Below are 16,757 nucleotides of genomic sequence, written 5' to 3' on the forward strand. Positions count from 1 at the left end.
TACAGTTTCAGTTTTATTAAGTAATACATTTCTTTTTTATAGCCATTAAACCTTATTACATTACATTCTATTACAGAAACATGATCAAGATTTGCATGTGTCTTTCATCACTAATATGCTTACCTGGCTCAACTGAAACACGAAACCAATAAATCCCACAGATATTTGACAGTCCTGTTTGTTTCTCAGAAGGTTCCTTGGGTACTTGTTATACTAAAAATATAATTTAATACATTTCGAATATTTCACATCACACAGTGTCCCAACAGACACATTCATACTGGTAAGTGAATACAAGTGACTTGCTTACTTTTAAGTGAGTACATAATCATTTTTTAAAAGAAAGTAATGAACAAACATTTTTTCCATATAGGAAGTTATATACAGAAACACTGGCATCATAATACACATTTTGTAAAGAATCATGGTAAGATGCAGCATGTTTTGTTATTGAAATGCACTACATTTGGCATGGGACCAGTCTCTTACCTCTGTTGCAACCTGTGTAATCTGGTGACCCTTTCTTGAGTCTTAACACTCTTAAGTCTTAAGCCTTAAGAACACTGGGATGTGGGTTTTGGGAAGAGGTACTGTATGTGATACTGGGAGATGCCTCCCAAAAGAAAACATAAAAGTGTGTTTTGCATCTACAAGTGATGCTAAGAAAACAAATATTCAATACTGGTTTCCTCCTCAACCATTCTTGAACAATACTGAAAGCAGCTCTTCTGACATATAATCTTTCTGGATTTGTCATCAGCCCAAATCAGTGGATCCAACACCTGCCCAGTTAATCTATACTTGCAGAATAACCATCTATTTCACCCAATCCATAAACTGCAGGAACAACCCCTTTTCCCTCTTTTCCGGCCATGTTTGGTATTATTCTGAAGAGGGAGACAGGTGGATTGGAGAGCAGAGAGGGTGGTATGGTGGAAGTGGATGGAGGCAGATACAGTATGTTATCACAGCCATAATCACACAGTGAAAATAGCATCTGAATTGTCACATAAACACACAAATTATGGCTCATCTTGACCACATTTTCATTCTCTTCTGTATTTTATATCAGGCCTAAAAAAGCAGTAAGAGATACAAAAGTGCTTAGAAATTCTAGATTTTCTGGCCCTCATAAACACCTGTGCTGATTCCACTGGGCATAAATCTTTGCTGCTTCACACAAAAAGGACTGCCAGTTAAAGAATATAATTTTACTCGATGAAGTTAAAAAATGTCTTTTATGAAAGTAAATCCTACGGTAAGTATTGAGTGAAACCAGGACAATTGTCATTTCTTAAACACTTTGATATTTGATTTGCAACATAGTTTGTGAACTTAAGTATAATACAATCTTATTACAGTTCATCAATTCAATGTATTTTACCTTGGAGTGATTCATTATCAATTGAGCTGAGAAACTTCCAAGGTGTGGTTTATGTGCAGTTTTATTAAATATGAGTTACAACATAAAGGGTTTATTAGTTTCAGGTGAGAAAATGTTGCACCATGTATTTTAGTGTGCGTCACTGTTGCAAAACAACTACATTTCCACCCATCCAAGAAAGATATAAATCACGATAACCTGAGACTTCAGTTATTAGGCATTGTCAAGAGACAAAAAGGTAAGATATTGCATCAGTGTACTGTATGTCTACGTTTTTAGCATAAGTTTACTAGAGTGTATTTGTTGTGATAGATTGAGCAGTTCTGGTTTGTATTAATTGATATCACACAGCTTTAAATGTAATATGTAGCATACAATTTAATGGCTGTCTTTTTTAAGTCTGGTTTGCTTTCAAGGATGGATTGTTAAATAAAATATCTGTGGGAATAATACTGTACATAACAAGCAAGGAAGGCTTATAAATCTCTGTTGTGATTGGACATAAGAATGTAGAAGATGGTGGAGGCAAAGGAAATAAAACCTGTGTACAATAAAACAGTTTCTGAATAAAATAAATATCTAATCCAGTTTGAATTCCTTTGAGATGCCAAAGTCAAATATATAATATTATCATTACATCTACTAGGCAGAGGGGATGTAAAGTAGTAAAGTAATATAAAGTATAAAAATAGGCATAATTGCTATTGTTCTGTCCAAGGGTGAAACGTTTTGTACTGAGCATATGCAATGAATCCACTCACAAACGTCTGATACTTTAGGCAAAAAGACCTAAATTAAGTTCTGCATAATATTTCAAGATTTGAATGACTCACACCATAGATGTTTGTATTTACAGTAAATGTACATCAAAACTAATGCTGACTTTTTATTTTCAGGCACTTTTGTCCAATATGAAACACTTTGTGCTTGTGGTTTTGTTTTTGGTTGCAGTCTCCAATATTTCTGTAAGTACTCTGTCTGCTCTTCCTGCCATTCTGAGTGTAACCATACACATATATTTGTATTTACTGTTGACCATAAATGAGATATATTCCATTATCTGTGTTGTTATTCTTTTGATAATATTAAATTAGTTTTCGTAGCAAAACATTTAAAGTATTCAAAGCTGAATACATTTTTATCTCCCCCTTTCTCTTCCATCTCTCTTCTTAAGAAGTCTAAAATTGCATTTTCTTCTAAACAATTTGACTGGTGTGCTATACTGAATGAGAATTAAAATGGTTGTTATTTCAATAGGCATTCCCAAGATGGTTGCCTCTGCCGGGTTCAGGGAGACATGATGATAGGATGCCTCATCACCATGGAGAGCACCCTAAGTTCCCAGGAAGAGACCCACACTGCAAGGGAAAGACAACAGCTGCGCCAACTTCAACCACCACTGTCACTACTAGAACAATCCCTGTTAAAACAAGTACGACTGTACAATCTACAACCTCCAGCACAACTGTGTCGTCTGCGTCTGCTACTGTGTCCAGCACTGCTGGGACGACTGCACCTAACAGAGGGGATATTATGATAGTCTGACCTAACATAGAAAAATAAAACTGTTTCTGCCCTTTCCTTTATGGAAGTTCATCCATTTGTTTTACTGCAATGTTCTACAGTACAATTCTATGCAGAATAATTAAAACAACAAATACAAACTTTTTAAAAAACATTCAATATTTTAGGTAAGATCAGATCAAAAAGAGCTTTTTAGTCCCTGCATCTTCAAAATAATTGTAAATTTTACAATTTCTGTTTGCAAAAAAAATAAAATGTTGGAGAATTCTCTCTCTTTTATGTCTTTTGTTTTATTAACACATCTGAAAAATCTCAACAGCTAACTGCAAAACAAAGAACAATATCCTTCATTTATCTATTATACCCTAGATGCCAGCTATCTTAATTTGTAAGGCATCACGTCATATTAGAAAAAAAATAATGATTTTATATTTTATATTCCTTTCACTTTTTCTGAAAGTAATGGGGATTCAGCATTGTTAACTATGTATTGTTAACATTGTTAAGTAGGTATGTTTTCCTCTTCTGGTGTTTTAAGTTGTTACAAAATTAAATTAGGTTAGTGGGTTAAAGTTATTAGTTTGTAAGTACGTAGTCTTTCAGTCTCAATGTATTTTTAGCCAGCTGTTTGTGTCTTTCACACAATTCTTATAAATCTATGCTATAAATCTGAAATAAAATCTGTTCTGTCAGCAGCAATGAGTTTGGTTCTTATCTACTATAGGTTTACCATTGATTGGAATACGATTTAATAAATGAAGTATAGGGGGCTCCAAATGTGCTTGCATCCATCCATTCATTGTCATTATTCCTATTTCACATAAAATAAAATAAAATAAAATAAAATAAATGTACTCTGAGATGTTAATCTGACAGCTCCTCATGCTCCCTATCATTGCAAAATCAATTGGAATTATTGGCAATTAGAAGCTTGTCCACATTGTTTGTTTAACGTTCTCTTTCCACATTCATTATCTTGTGCCATTTTGTTGAACAGAAATTGTGACAGAGTTAAAAGCCCTAATTATGATGTCTGAATAGCAGTATTTGTTCATCTCTATGTGTAACTTCATTATTGAGCAATTTTGATGTGGGGGTTATTGAACATTACTTTACCCAATACCCTGTAAAATTTACTTTTGGTGTATATGTTTGTTAAAAAGTGCAAAGGTTTCTCTGAATAAAATCAAGCTGGCAGCTTATGCAAACCCTATACAGTAGCAGCAATAACACTTTTGTTTTATCATACTAGAAGCAAGAGGGGTGTTCTTTGATATTCAACATCACACAAATAGGACATATAGAATTTTTATTCTAAAATTAATATTTAGCTATTCTATTGTGCCGATGCGTTTATTCTTTCAGCGCTAGCATAGAGCATCCAGCAATAATATGTCAGATATGCTCCTCTTGTTGGTGACACAGCCTGCATCCACATCTTGAGGTTATTCCTCTGATGATAGTGAGTGTTCAGTGCCTGATGTTCAACTGCCGCGATAAGACTCTCTGTCTGTCCTTTTAGTCCAGAGCTTTGTAGCCATCCAATTATTATTATTATTATTATTATTATTATTATTATTATTATTATTATTATTATTATTATTATTATATTCCTCAAAGACAAGTCCAGACAAGATGTAATGAAGGTATGACTTAAATTGCAAAATTGAGAAAACCTTTTATTATTGAACAGAAATTGTGACAGAGTTAAAAGCCCTAATTATGATGTCTGAATATTGTTAGCAGTATTTGTTCATCTCTATGTGTAACTTCATTATTGAGTAATTTTGATGTGGGAGTTTTTTAACATTACATTACCCAATACCCTGTAACATTTACTTCCGGTGTACTGTATATGTTTGTTAAAAAGTGCAAAGGTTTCTCTGACACCCTGAAATAAAATCAAGCTGGCAGCTTATGTAAACCCTATACAGTAGCAGCAATAATACTTTTGTTTTATCATACTAGAAGCAAGAGGGGTGTTCTTTGATATTCAACATCACACAAATAGGACATATAGAATTTGTATTCTAAAGTTCTTCCAGGATGGAGGAATCATACTATCAACAAAGATCATACAATCTTGATGTAGAACATTATTCAGGTTTTAATGTGTGTAGCGGCAATGCTTGTTAATAAGACAGAATTAAGCGTTGGTATGCTCCTAAAGGAGGCCCCATCTCACCCTCCATCTCTGTGGTGCAGCCACAGAGAAAGAATTCATGCAGGCTGATTTAAGATGTTTTCTTTTGATAAGAAACAAGCTCCCAGACGGGGATGCAATTAGCTAAGCCTGGCTATCATGATCAATGGTCATCCATTGGCGCCTATCAGTCTAGGGAGTGCCGAATGGACATCTGGACTGCATTCCTAAGTGTCAAGAGTAAGTGACTTATATCTCACCTTGACCAACCAATCAGGGACTGGCAGGGCGTGGTAATACCACGTGGGTCTCCAATGCCCGCCAAACTCTCAACCAATCAGCACACATCTGGGTCTTGATCAAAAAGGGAGCGCAAGCTCAGTTCTGAGCTCTCCTTGGCCATTTTCGCGCATCCTCAGAGACAATCACGTGACAACTGCTGTTGTCTGCAAAAGGACTTGGACTTTGTTCTAAGCGCGAGGCCGAGGATCCCGTACGTACTCAGAATTCTACCAACGTGAATGCTCCGCTTGATCAACGGCAGCCTACAGTTGGACCCTCGTCGACAACCTGAATAGCTTATTCAGGAGCAGCGCTGGACCGGGAACGAACCAGTTTCTTCCCAGGCAAAAGAGTGACTTGTGAGGACTCGCAGTCACACTCTGTGCATAGAGACTTTCTACTAGCCAGCCGGACTGCTGGTAGATCCCCTCGGAGCAACGACTGCCCTGCGCGCCGCAGTTAGATTCCTCCACCCGTCCTACTCCGAGCTGCACCTCGACTGGTTGGCCGGTAGCTAGAGGACGCCGACACAACGCCCATTGGACAACCGCTGGAACAGAGGCTGCAACAGAGCCTGTCAGCTGGTTTGGTGTTCGTGCCGGAAATTCCAAATCCAAACACAGTGGATAAGTAAACCCCATGTTCTACATTGCGTCTCGAGAATTCAATTGTACCTCAACACAAGTTGTTATCAATTTAATTCATGAGTAATGTATTTACTTCCGAGTTTAGAGTAACAGTGGGTAATAACACTGATTAGCGATTTGGTAACCGAACGATATATATTGACATATATTCTCTGTTGTGTATCTCTTTGTGTTTGCATCTCTTCGAGATTATATACCTTGTATATTGATAACCCTCACAGTAAGGTCTGCCGCTCGTATCCAGGCAGACTAGTATATGTTTGGTGCACAGTTTATATTAATAAATGTATCCCGTGTATTGAACCCGTGTGTGTGCGTTGTTAGTTGTTCTGACGATTGATTTTCTAAAAGCCCCAACGAACAACCTCGTGATTACTGCTACAATTAATAATTGTCTCAGTAAACCCATCAAACCACTACATGTGTAATGTTTTAATGTTTTAGTGAGACTGTGCGTAGTGAGACAAATAAATGTACAAATATTTAGAATCTTATTTGGCTGAGGCATAAATGAAAATAAATCTTACATTTGTACTTGCCTAAGCACATGGGTAATTTACTGAAGTCAGCTTAACAATAACCGAGAAGGAAAACAATTGTCAATAAAACAGTTTATGGTACAGAAAGTTGATAAGGTATAAAAGGATTTTATGTTTTTTTCTAACAGTCAAAGTTGAAGCTGTTTGTCTGAGATGATTAGAAGGTTATCAAACAAGGGGCATAGGTGGAGAAGGCATGGTCATTTATGCATTAGTTTGGTTCTGGGGATTCCATTTTCAAATTAAATTTTCAAGATTTTAACAACCGGGGTGAAATTTGAAATAGTAGAAGGTCCGTGAGGTATTCAGGACCATTACAATACTTTAAAATCCTCTCTCTGGTGGATGGGAAGCTAATGGAGCTTTGCTAGAATAAGGATAATATGGCCTGACTGCCTTGCTCTAGTGAGTACCCCGACAGTGCTGTTCTCAAGCAGTTTAATTAATCTAATTGTCAGCAGCCATTTCAGGCTGCAGCTCACCACTGGCATCCCACTGAAGCTAAGTAAGTGTGATCCTGGTCAGAACCTTGATGGGAGACCTCCTGGAAAAATTTGAAGGTTGCTGTTGGAAGTGGTGCCTTTGTGTTCCACATGCGTGATATCTCAATCTCAAGGTCCTTGTATTGGCTTAATTTTTCAACCTCCTTAAGACAGACATTGGCGTCATCTGGAACATCTAAATCGATGAGAAAACATTGCTTCTTGCTCTGATCATGGAGGATGATGTCCGATCGGTTTGCTCCAATGGTAAGATCGGTGTTAACAGCCATGTCATGCATGATGGTGATGTTCTCCGTCTCCACAGTTTTTTCAGGCTGGTGATTGTACCAGTGATCAGGCACTGGTAGGCCAAGCTCCTGAAGCTTGATGAAGCTAATGAAGGTATGACTTAAATTGCAAAATTGAGAAAACCTTAGCCAGGAGGTATTTTCCAAATGCAATTATGAGAACTTACAGATGTTTTACACATGATCCAAAAAAATGAGGAAGCATCAAATTTTTGTCCATTGAGGACATGGAGATAACATTTCGATGATGACTGCAGTTTCTAGTTTTGGTAAAATTAGCATGGCTTATGTTGTGGTGTTATTAAGTATGAGAAAACTGGCTCATCCGTATCCTGATAATTTTCCAATGCAGTGGACACATCAGGTTTGGTGTTAATATACAGCTGTGTGCCATCTGCATATATGTGAAAGTTAATGCCCCAATGTTGCATAATCTTTCCCAGAGGGAGCCAGTACAGTAAATAAGAAACAATATGGGTTCCAGAACTGACCCTTGTGGAACACCACAAGTCACTGGCAACAACTCTGATCTTGTTTCTCCAGTAGAAAAGATAGGAGAAAAACCAGGTCAGAGATGTGCCGTGTAGTCCAACATTGCTCTCTGCAGAAGAATATTTTCATCCACAGTGTTGAAGGCTTCTGAGAGAAAAAGTCAGACAAGACATTCGTAGATTGTTGGAAGCTTTCACAAGGACGGTCCCTGTGCTGTTAAAGGGTTGGAAACCTGACTGGAATTTTTGAAAGAGTTGGAGGGAACTCATGTGAAACTGTAGCTGAGTATCTACTGCCTTCTAGAGAACCTTTGAGATGAAGTGGAGGTCAGAGATAGGCCTTTAACTGGAGAGTAGGTTGGGGTCAAGTTTAGATTTCTTCAAGAGGGGTTAACAGCATCTGTTTTGAACAGGAATGGCACTTCTCCAGTCTCAAGGGATTAATTAATCAGGTCTGTGGTAAACTGAATCAGAACAGAAGCAGGCTTTAAACACAGGCATAGGAATATGATCCAAGGAACATGTAGTTGTTTTAATTTTAAGAATAATGTCCGACATTGCAATAGAAAAGACCCTGTTTAAGCTTTCAAAGGGTGGGGTAACTGAAGGTGGGACTGAAAGAGCAGCTGTGCAGATTGCACTAGTTGAGGAATTGTGCTTGGTTACTAACCTACCAACCAAATTAATGAGAAAACTGGGCCAAATAGTCTCCTTTTGTTTGTGTATGTTCTTATAATTCCTACATTGTTTGTGCAATATTATAACTAAGCCATTTCAACATGATGGGATAATTATTCCTATTATGCTCAAGATTTTTCTCCAATTAAAGCTTTCCATTACAAATCCCTGTGGCCCACACAAGTAGATTTACACGCACATGGGTAACTATATAAAGAGCAATACATTTGAACTTCACTAATCTGCTCTCTCAACAAGCCAACAGGTAAAACATTTATTACAATTGACAGGTAAAAAAATGTATTAACTTTAACATCTGTTTTTAACATCAGAAAAAAACAGAAAGTCTATGGTGTGCTTGGCTGAATTGCATGCATGATTATTTTCATACTGTTTTAGGTAAAATATCTACTTATAATACCAGAGCTAAAAGCCTTTGTTTCTCATTTTTTCAATTTCCTGCATTTCCAATAGCAGATTTTATTCTTTATGATATATAGTAACAGTAGATGGAATGGTATTATTCTATGAATTTTGTTTTATCATCATAAATCAGAGAGGTTACCATGATTAAAATGTCTGAGTGAAAATATTAAGAGCCTGTGATGCTCCTTTTTTTATTCTACAGACCTGCATTACATTGTAAGACTTTGCGACAGAAAGAATTGGAAATCCACTCATAACCACACAGAGGGTTACAGTCAAAGCTACAGGTAAGAGCGATGTTTAAAATATTTTCAAAGTATCTGTTCACAGCTTCTTACCTCTTTATACTGTTAATATTAATATTAATATCTCTGCACGGGATATCTTCAAAATACCTGCTCAGTTGTATTGTAATGCTGCAAATAGGTTACTTGTGAACTCTTACTATTTCATTTACCTTTTAGCTCAGCTTGAACATTATAGATAATTAAAATGAACAGATGTTTTTACTGATTAGCTGTGAAAGAGAATAGTAGACAGTTCCAGCCCTGTCTGTAAAATGTACTGTAACTCAAAGAACAGTCAGACCAGTGACAGTCTGTCCCAAGACTCCAACAGCACAACCACATATTAGTTTGCCAAACTTACAGATCGAATTTATTATTCAATTCATAATTTTTAATTATACAGTTAATACTATGAGTATGTATTTTTAATAATTTATACAGTATATCATATGTACATATTTCTAATATATAACTTACATATAATTTGTAATAATTTCCAGTATATATACCTAATACTGTCATAGTTTAGCATGTTGCACACAATAGATTTCCATTAACACTGTACTGTGTTTCTGTGTTGCCCCGAGGTGACAGAGCTGCAATGAACAAGATGAGCAACACCCATTGCAATCCCAAAAAACAAGCTTATAAAACCAAAACGTAATTTAAATGACACATCTCAGAACAGTGAAATTCCATTCAAAGCAACATGAGATTATCTACTGTAAATATATATTTTGAGTAGCACATTATGGAAGGAGGCACAGTGGCTGTAGATTTACTTGTGGTGCTTTTGCTGCTCTTTCTGGAGCAGAAGACAATAAGCTAAACTGTAGTCCTTCTTAAATGACACTGCTCCTTTATACTCTGCCATTTTCTCCATAGCAGATTCATGCACAATATGACAAAGGCACAAACAGACAGGGTAAAAAAAGCCTTCCTGCACCCCAGAACAGCCTTAGTCATTTGGTGTTCAGTCACTCAGGTGTAAACAAACTGACCTTTCCTCAGAAATCTGTGAGCCCAAACATAAGATAAGATCACTTTATTAGCCATATACAATTTCTGGCATTAGGAATTTGTCCTTTAGCATACCCCAGCTTGCTCTCCATGAGATACAGACACACAGACAGAGAGAGAAGCTTGGGGTCAGAGCACAGGGTCAACCGTTGTACAGCTCCCCTGGAGCAGTTGGGGTTAAGGGCCTTGCTCAGGGGCCCAACAGAGTAGGATTCTTCTGCCAGCTGCTGGATTTGAACCAGTAACCTTCCAGCCACAGGCATGGATCCTTAGCCACAGTGCCACTGCTCTGCCCCAAGATGGCATATGTATAGTATTCTGCTTTTTCAGGCATAATTATAGTCTCTTTCCACCCTGACAGTAGAATAAAATTAACCTTGGTGCAAAGAAACTAAAGAAGGTGCATGCTTACTCTCAGCACTATGCTGGGGTGTGGTGATTGTTCATGGGCACTGCAGAATCCGGTCATAGAATTACTGTACAAGACGCTAGCTTCTTTGGCACAGCTCTCCAAGCCAAAATCCCTGATGAACCTAATAGAATACACTTCTGGAAATTTCTAAATGCTTGTCCCATGGTTCCTAAAGCCCTAATTTAAATTTATTTGATTAATGAGCTAGTGGGCTAAATGGTCTCCTTTTGTTTGTAACCAATAACTTCACATTAGCTTAAGGATGTCTTTTCAACATGTGTAAAATGTGACAAAAATGTACAGATTAAAACCCACGCAAGGATATACATTCTTATGTAAGTGCTAACAAATATAATGTATTAATAAAGTCGCCTATTTTTCAGGTGATTGCATCAACCATGAAGTTTTTTGTGCTTACTTTATTCTGCGTGGTTGCAGCTGTCAGCGTTTCTGTAAGTATCTTTTAAATAAATAAGTTTGCTCAGTTCAGTATAACACAGCCATGTTTAAATTAGAAAAGGTAATATAAATCATCACATTTTAATTATCCTTTTATCTATGTTTTTTTCCTGCTGCCGTTCTTTATTCCTAAATCATTAAAATTTACTCTTTTTATATGATCTGTATTGCTGTAAATCACTGGTATTTGGGGATATTTCAGTTATACGGTTTCTACATTATATTCTGTATCTAGGAATGATTATTATATAATTATAATCATAATTGAAATACATAGTAAGATACCTGGCAGAAATATATATTTTAACACTTAAACATCCCCTTTTTTAAATTAGGAATAATGAAGCATAGTAGATTTTCTGCAGCTTTTGATACACCTTGGCTGTTGTGCTACATGAGAATTAAAAGGGCTTTTACTTCAACAGGCATTCCCAAGAGGGCCACCTCTGCCGGGACCAGGGAGACATGGTGATAGGAGGCCTCCCCCCCCCCATGGGGAGCACCCTAAATTCCCCGGAAGAGACCCACACTGCAAGGGAAAAACTACAACCGCGCCAACTTCAACCACCACCGTCACTACTAGAACAACCCCTGTTACAACAAGTACTACAGTACAGTCTACAACCACCCTCACTAGTACTACGGCTACAACATTACCTCCTACTGCCACTACACTTAAGTGATTACTAGAGCTAGTAGAGTGGTCAACACTTCCCTGTGCCGAGGAATAACACTGTCTCATACCTGCTAAACTTTGTAGATTTAAACCTCTTGTCCATTAGTTCAACCACAATTCCACACTTCACTATGTGCGAAGCAAGATGTGCAGCATGATTTTTTGATTTCTTAACTCCAGGCTTTTTCACAGAAATTAATATTTGACCTTTACTAATAGAAAATAAAATAACATTAATTTATATCTACTGTAATCCTTCTGCAGATAATCATCTAGACTTTACTTTTGCATATATATTCTATATGTCAATTTACGTTTTGTTGAACACCACTCAGAACTACCACAATATGATGTTTACTGTTTTGCGTTGTACAAAATATAATTGGAAGGAAACTCAGAGATTACTGAAAGAAGTCTCAGCATTGTCAATTATGGTTTTTATCAATTTTAGTCTTTCCTTAATTAGAAGACTTATAATTGTTCTTAAATCTGATAGTAGTATGATAGTGGTTGTATTAGTAATAGTATGACTGCTGTATATTGTTTGATATCAAATCTGTAATTTAGTTTAATAGCATAGTGAGCAAAATAGTGAAAATGATAAAATACAGTATATACAGTAAACAGTAAATCTTGCATATGTACAGTATACAAGCTTTTCTTGGTGTCCAACAGCAAACAATACAAGATCACAGGGAACAGTGGTTATTATTTAGTTTTGCTTGAAAAATAGTTTTTATTTCTTTTAAATGGTAATGCTATCTCCAGTTTTAGTCTTTGCCATGTTAAATTGAAAGCTTTGTTTTGTCATCTTGTCAGTGCTATGTTTTACAGTAAACAGTCTACTCTCTGTACTGTGAATGTGCATTAAAGGTCTTTCAGCATCAGCAAAGGCTTGGTTGGTTTATTTACTTTAAACATTTTTGAATGATAATTCAGAATTTTATTAATGAAGCCCAAGCAATTGAAATGTTTGCCTAATCAAGCTAAATCTTAAAAGAAGATTAACTGTCGATAAAGCTCTCCAAAGCTTTCTCACACTGAAGACGTCTGCTTGACATCTTCACTTAACCTCTAAACATTTTCATTTTAATCACATTTACTGTACAGTATATTGTGGTGATTAGCACTGACCAAAAGCAAAAGAGTACAATTTTAAGAGTGTAAAATAAGTGTTTAGATATATTTGCAGGCCTTACCTTTATATATACGTAGTATATACAGCATATATACTGTATGTCAATTAGTAGAATTTCTCAACTCATTAAACTGTATGTTTTGAATTTTACTGTTATGGAAGCCAGTACTGACACCTGCGATGTGCGTTATTAAAGACCCTATGCAGACAGCATAATCCTGAAGTAGGTGGAAAAGGACAACGGGGAGGACACAAGGATCAGGGCAGGTTGAAATCAGGGTGTGTGGCCATGGCAGACAAGTCCAGAGGAGTCCAAGGGAAAATCCAGGATGAAGTCCAATAGTCCAGAACCAGGTGATCCATCCAAGACAAGACAAAGTTAAAAACCGGAATGAGATCCGGTGCAGGGAGAGGGAATAAAAATGGGATGACGGGGCCAGGCGCTCTGAGCCCCGGACTCAGCTGGGTCAGGATGCCAATAGGAGGCCTATGCCCTCAAGCCGCGGATGTAGGGCAACTTGATGGTAGGCGGGTCTCCGGGCGTCCATTTTCCAATGCAGAGCCAGGAGTAGCGAGAGCGCCTGGCTTAAATAAGGAGGGGCAGGATTGGAAACAGGTGCACATGATCAACTGAAATGTGAAAGAGCCAGAGTGCCCTTAAGAGGAGGGATTACAATCGTGACGTATACACAGTCTTAGTCATGGACATTTCACATTTCTAATTTTGTTTTTATTAGAGCTGAGTTGTTGTTTGTTATTTGGTAAAGTTGATCAAGCCAGTCATTTAATTTAGGATATCATAATAACATCATACTTCATACATCATAAGACAAAGACACTGTTAACCATATGCCTCTTTAACCACTTTAGATTTCAGTTTTCTCCTCTTAACAGGGAGTCTCATAGAAAGATGTCAGTTCAGTAGGTGACAGTAGAGAGCTAGCAGTGCATAGCAGTGCATACAAAACTTGAGAATTAAATAACAATCAGAAAGTGCAATAGTGCCGTTAATGCATAATTCTGTTAATGCATAGTGCCGTTAATACATAAAGTCACACTTTTGTGGTAGTAATGTTCCAGGGAAAGGTAATTAAAGCATGGATACAATATATCTATGCTGGATTTGATTTTCTTAAATTGGTATCCATTGAATTTGTATTTAAAAAACTTCTGTGAGAAATAATAGAATTATAGAATAATTCTCTGGAATTTTCCAAAAATAACATTCAGGATATCCTTTCCATAGTATCCTACAGTAGCACTGTTATCAAATAACCATTTCTAATTAAGGCAGAAATGAGTTCTATAATATAGAAAGTTCTTCAGAAGCAAGATAATTCCATTTTACTGATTTCACTAATTCGGCATTCTGAATTTAATCATCTGTTTTTAATTCTATATGGTACTGAAATGCACAAGAAGCGTGGAAAAATAGATTTACTATGGATTACACATTTTTAGTCATTCTAACTTTAAATTATATACAATGTAGGGTACTATTTTTTACGTTATAAACAGTGTTATTTTTGAATATTTAAATTAAAATATTTTAAATGCAGTACTTAGTCATTTACAAATCCCACAAATTTTTATCAGAACAATTTAAGAAAACATTGACAGGCTGTGAGTACATAACCAAACCAGTAGCCAGTGGGGAAAATTGTGTTTGCCTTGAAGTGTGAAACAGGTTCAGTCTTGTCAGCATAAAATAGTGTGGTCTGCAAATCCTGGATCTTTGCATTGTGCAAATGTTCCGTTTCAGATATAAATGTTGGAAGATTATATTGTCTTTAAAATAAACTAAAAATATACAGATTGATATCATTGTTTTAAGCAAATGAAATCAAATACTAAGAAAACATACATTACAAAATCCATGTTAATATCAGAAACCTTCTTTTTACTTTGTGTTTCTTTAAATTGTAGAAAAAGCATACATTTAGCTGAAATAATCTGAAAAGGGAAGGACCTTCATAAAGTCAACATCAAGAGAAAGTCAACATAATTGCACTTGTTAGTCATTTTTATTTTTACTTTCACTACTGCTCTTCCAAATGGCTGCTTTATGTCGATTCTTTTTCACTTTTTATGTCACTTAAAGACATTGGTGTTCCCGTTCAAAAATGAATTAACTGTAGCTTCTAAGGCCATATGATAGATTAGTATTTAAACTGTTAAGAAAAATCGAACAAACAGGGAGGGCTCTCTTAATAACATTGCAGCTGGTGAAAAGACAATAACCTGATATTAAGGACTGAAATTAAAGTGAATGCACTGGGGTTTGTGCAAGATCTTCTCTCTCCTGGTTTCAACAGTAATCTCAGACCACAGGAGTCTGAAGAGGTGTATACTGTAGGACAGTTACTTACAATAGAGAACACAGTGCACATTCCTATTATAACCCCCCATTTAGTGCATTAAATGAAAACATATAGAATAAGAACATATGGTAAATGCTCAAATGATTTAATTTTTATAAAAATGTTAGCAGACAGAAAAAAATAAAAAGCTAGGTTTTAGATAAACCTTTTTTCTCTAATAATGGGTGGTATACCATATTCTTTTACGAAATGTACATGCATTAAATGTTTGCATACAAAGATATAATATAAGGAAAAAAAACAAAAGGTACTGCAAACTAGATATGGCACTATAATTCTTGTCTTTGTATCCCTGAGGAATGTTTTTTTTTCTTATCTTCACATACTGCCTTTACCTGCTGTGGTCAATATAATCACATACTGTACCATACCTGGTGGTTTCACATTGCACAACAACATGACCACATAGGGCCACATAGAACAGAAGGAAAAATAAAGCTAGTGAACTATAAGGGCTCTTTCATTTCAACATAGAGATAATGATCTTGGAGAAGAAGCAGGCATGTTCTCTGTTTATGTTTAGCTTGCTGCTTTAAGTAGCACTTCCACAACATTTACAAGGAGACCAATTCTAAACAGTCAAATCCTCTAAGTTGAAGCCTTCTGATATGAGCAAGTAATTCTCTCCCTGTTTGTTTTGATACTTCAAACAAAGATGTTAATTTGTTAATTGGTGCTTTTCCTCCTTTTGAGCAGTTATGGCTGTTGTCAGCCCTCTGCAATCTGTTTTTTGTCTTTATTGTCCGGCTGCTGGCTCAGTAACAGTATTCTATCTCTGTTCTTTTGGTCTGCTACTCTCTTATGTCCTCCTGTTTAACACTTTAACACTCTTTATGCTGTTGTAACTTCATATTGATCCTGAAATCCCAAAAATAACTGTTTCAGGGACATAAGCATCCTCTGTCAATTTTTGTACTATTTTGTACTTATCAAAATGTAGTATTGTCAGCAGATGTGCCTCTTACAACATGGGTATACTGAGGCAGATCTGCCTCACTCCTGCTTCACTCTTGACTGACCTCTTTGGCAGAGTAATATGACCTCTGCTCAGTTTTAAATACACTCCATATACAGTAGTTATCACATGCAGTTTTTGGTTTGTTTCACTGTTTCACCTTGTGGAAACAGCCTAAGAAGAGATCCAAATAAGAGATCAAATGAGACATATTTACATTCTGTTCTTGAAATGTATAAAAGTAGTGTTTGGAGATTTATGTTTTTTTATATTAACATACCTGATGGGTAAGACACTGGTTTTGAAATTCAACAACACAGACTTCTTTATGGCTCCAATTAAATTTACACCTTGGGACTATTGGTAAGTGAAGTATGTTGGCTTTGTCATCTTTACACTTGTAACATCACACATGTGAGCAATTTCTGTAAATAGTTGCTGGATCACACTAATTGCCTGCAGCATTAACAAGTAGCCACTGGAACACATGGTTTCTGTTGATTAGGTGTAGAATGCCAGAACTGC

General features: G+C 36.4%; 1 long non-coding RNA gene across 2 annotated transcripts; it reads left to right on the plus strand.

Moving 5' to 3' along the window:
* The first annotated feature begins 8,682 nt into the window (after positions 1–8,682).
* Positions 8,683–12,650, plus strand: LOC148672846 (uncharacterized). Of its 2 annotated transcripts, none has more exons than XR_015935887.1 (4): positions 8,683–8,743; positions 9,107–9,191; positions 11,007–11,075; positions 11,508–12,650. It is a non-coding gene; the product is annotated as an uncharacterized LOC148672846 (long non-coding RNA). The 2 variants fall into 2 exon arrangements; XR_015935886.1 differs by having other exon boundaries at positions 8,695–8,768.
* The last annotated feature ends 4,107 nt before the right edge of the window (positions 12,651–16,757 follow it).

This window comes from Lepisosteus platostomus, chromosome 4 (assembly GCF_059453375.1).
Source record: "Lepisosteus platostomus isolate fLepPlt1 chromosome 4, fLepPlt1.hap1, whole genome shotgun sequence".
Lineage (NCBI taxonomy): Eukaryota > Metazoa > Chordata > Actinopteri > Semionotiformes > Lepisosteidae > Lepisosteus > Lepisosteus platostomus.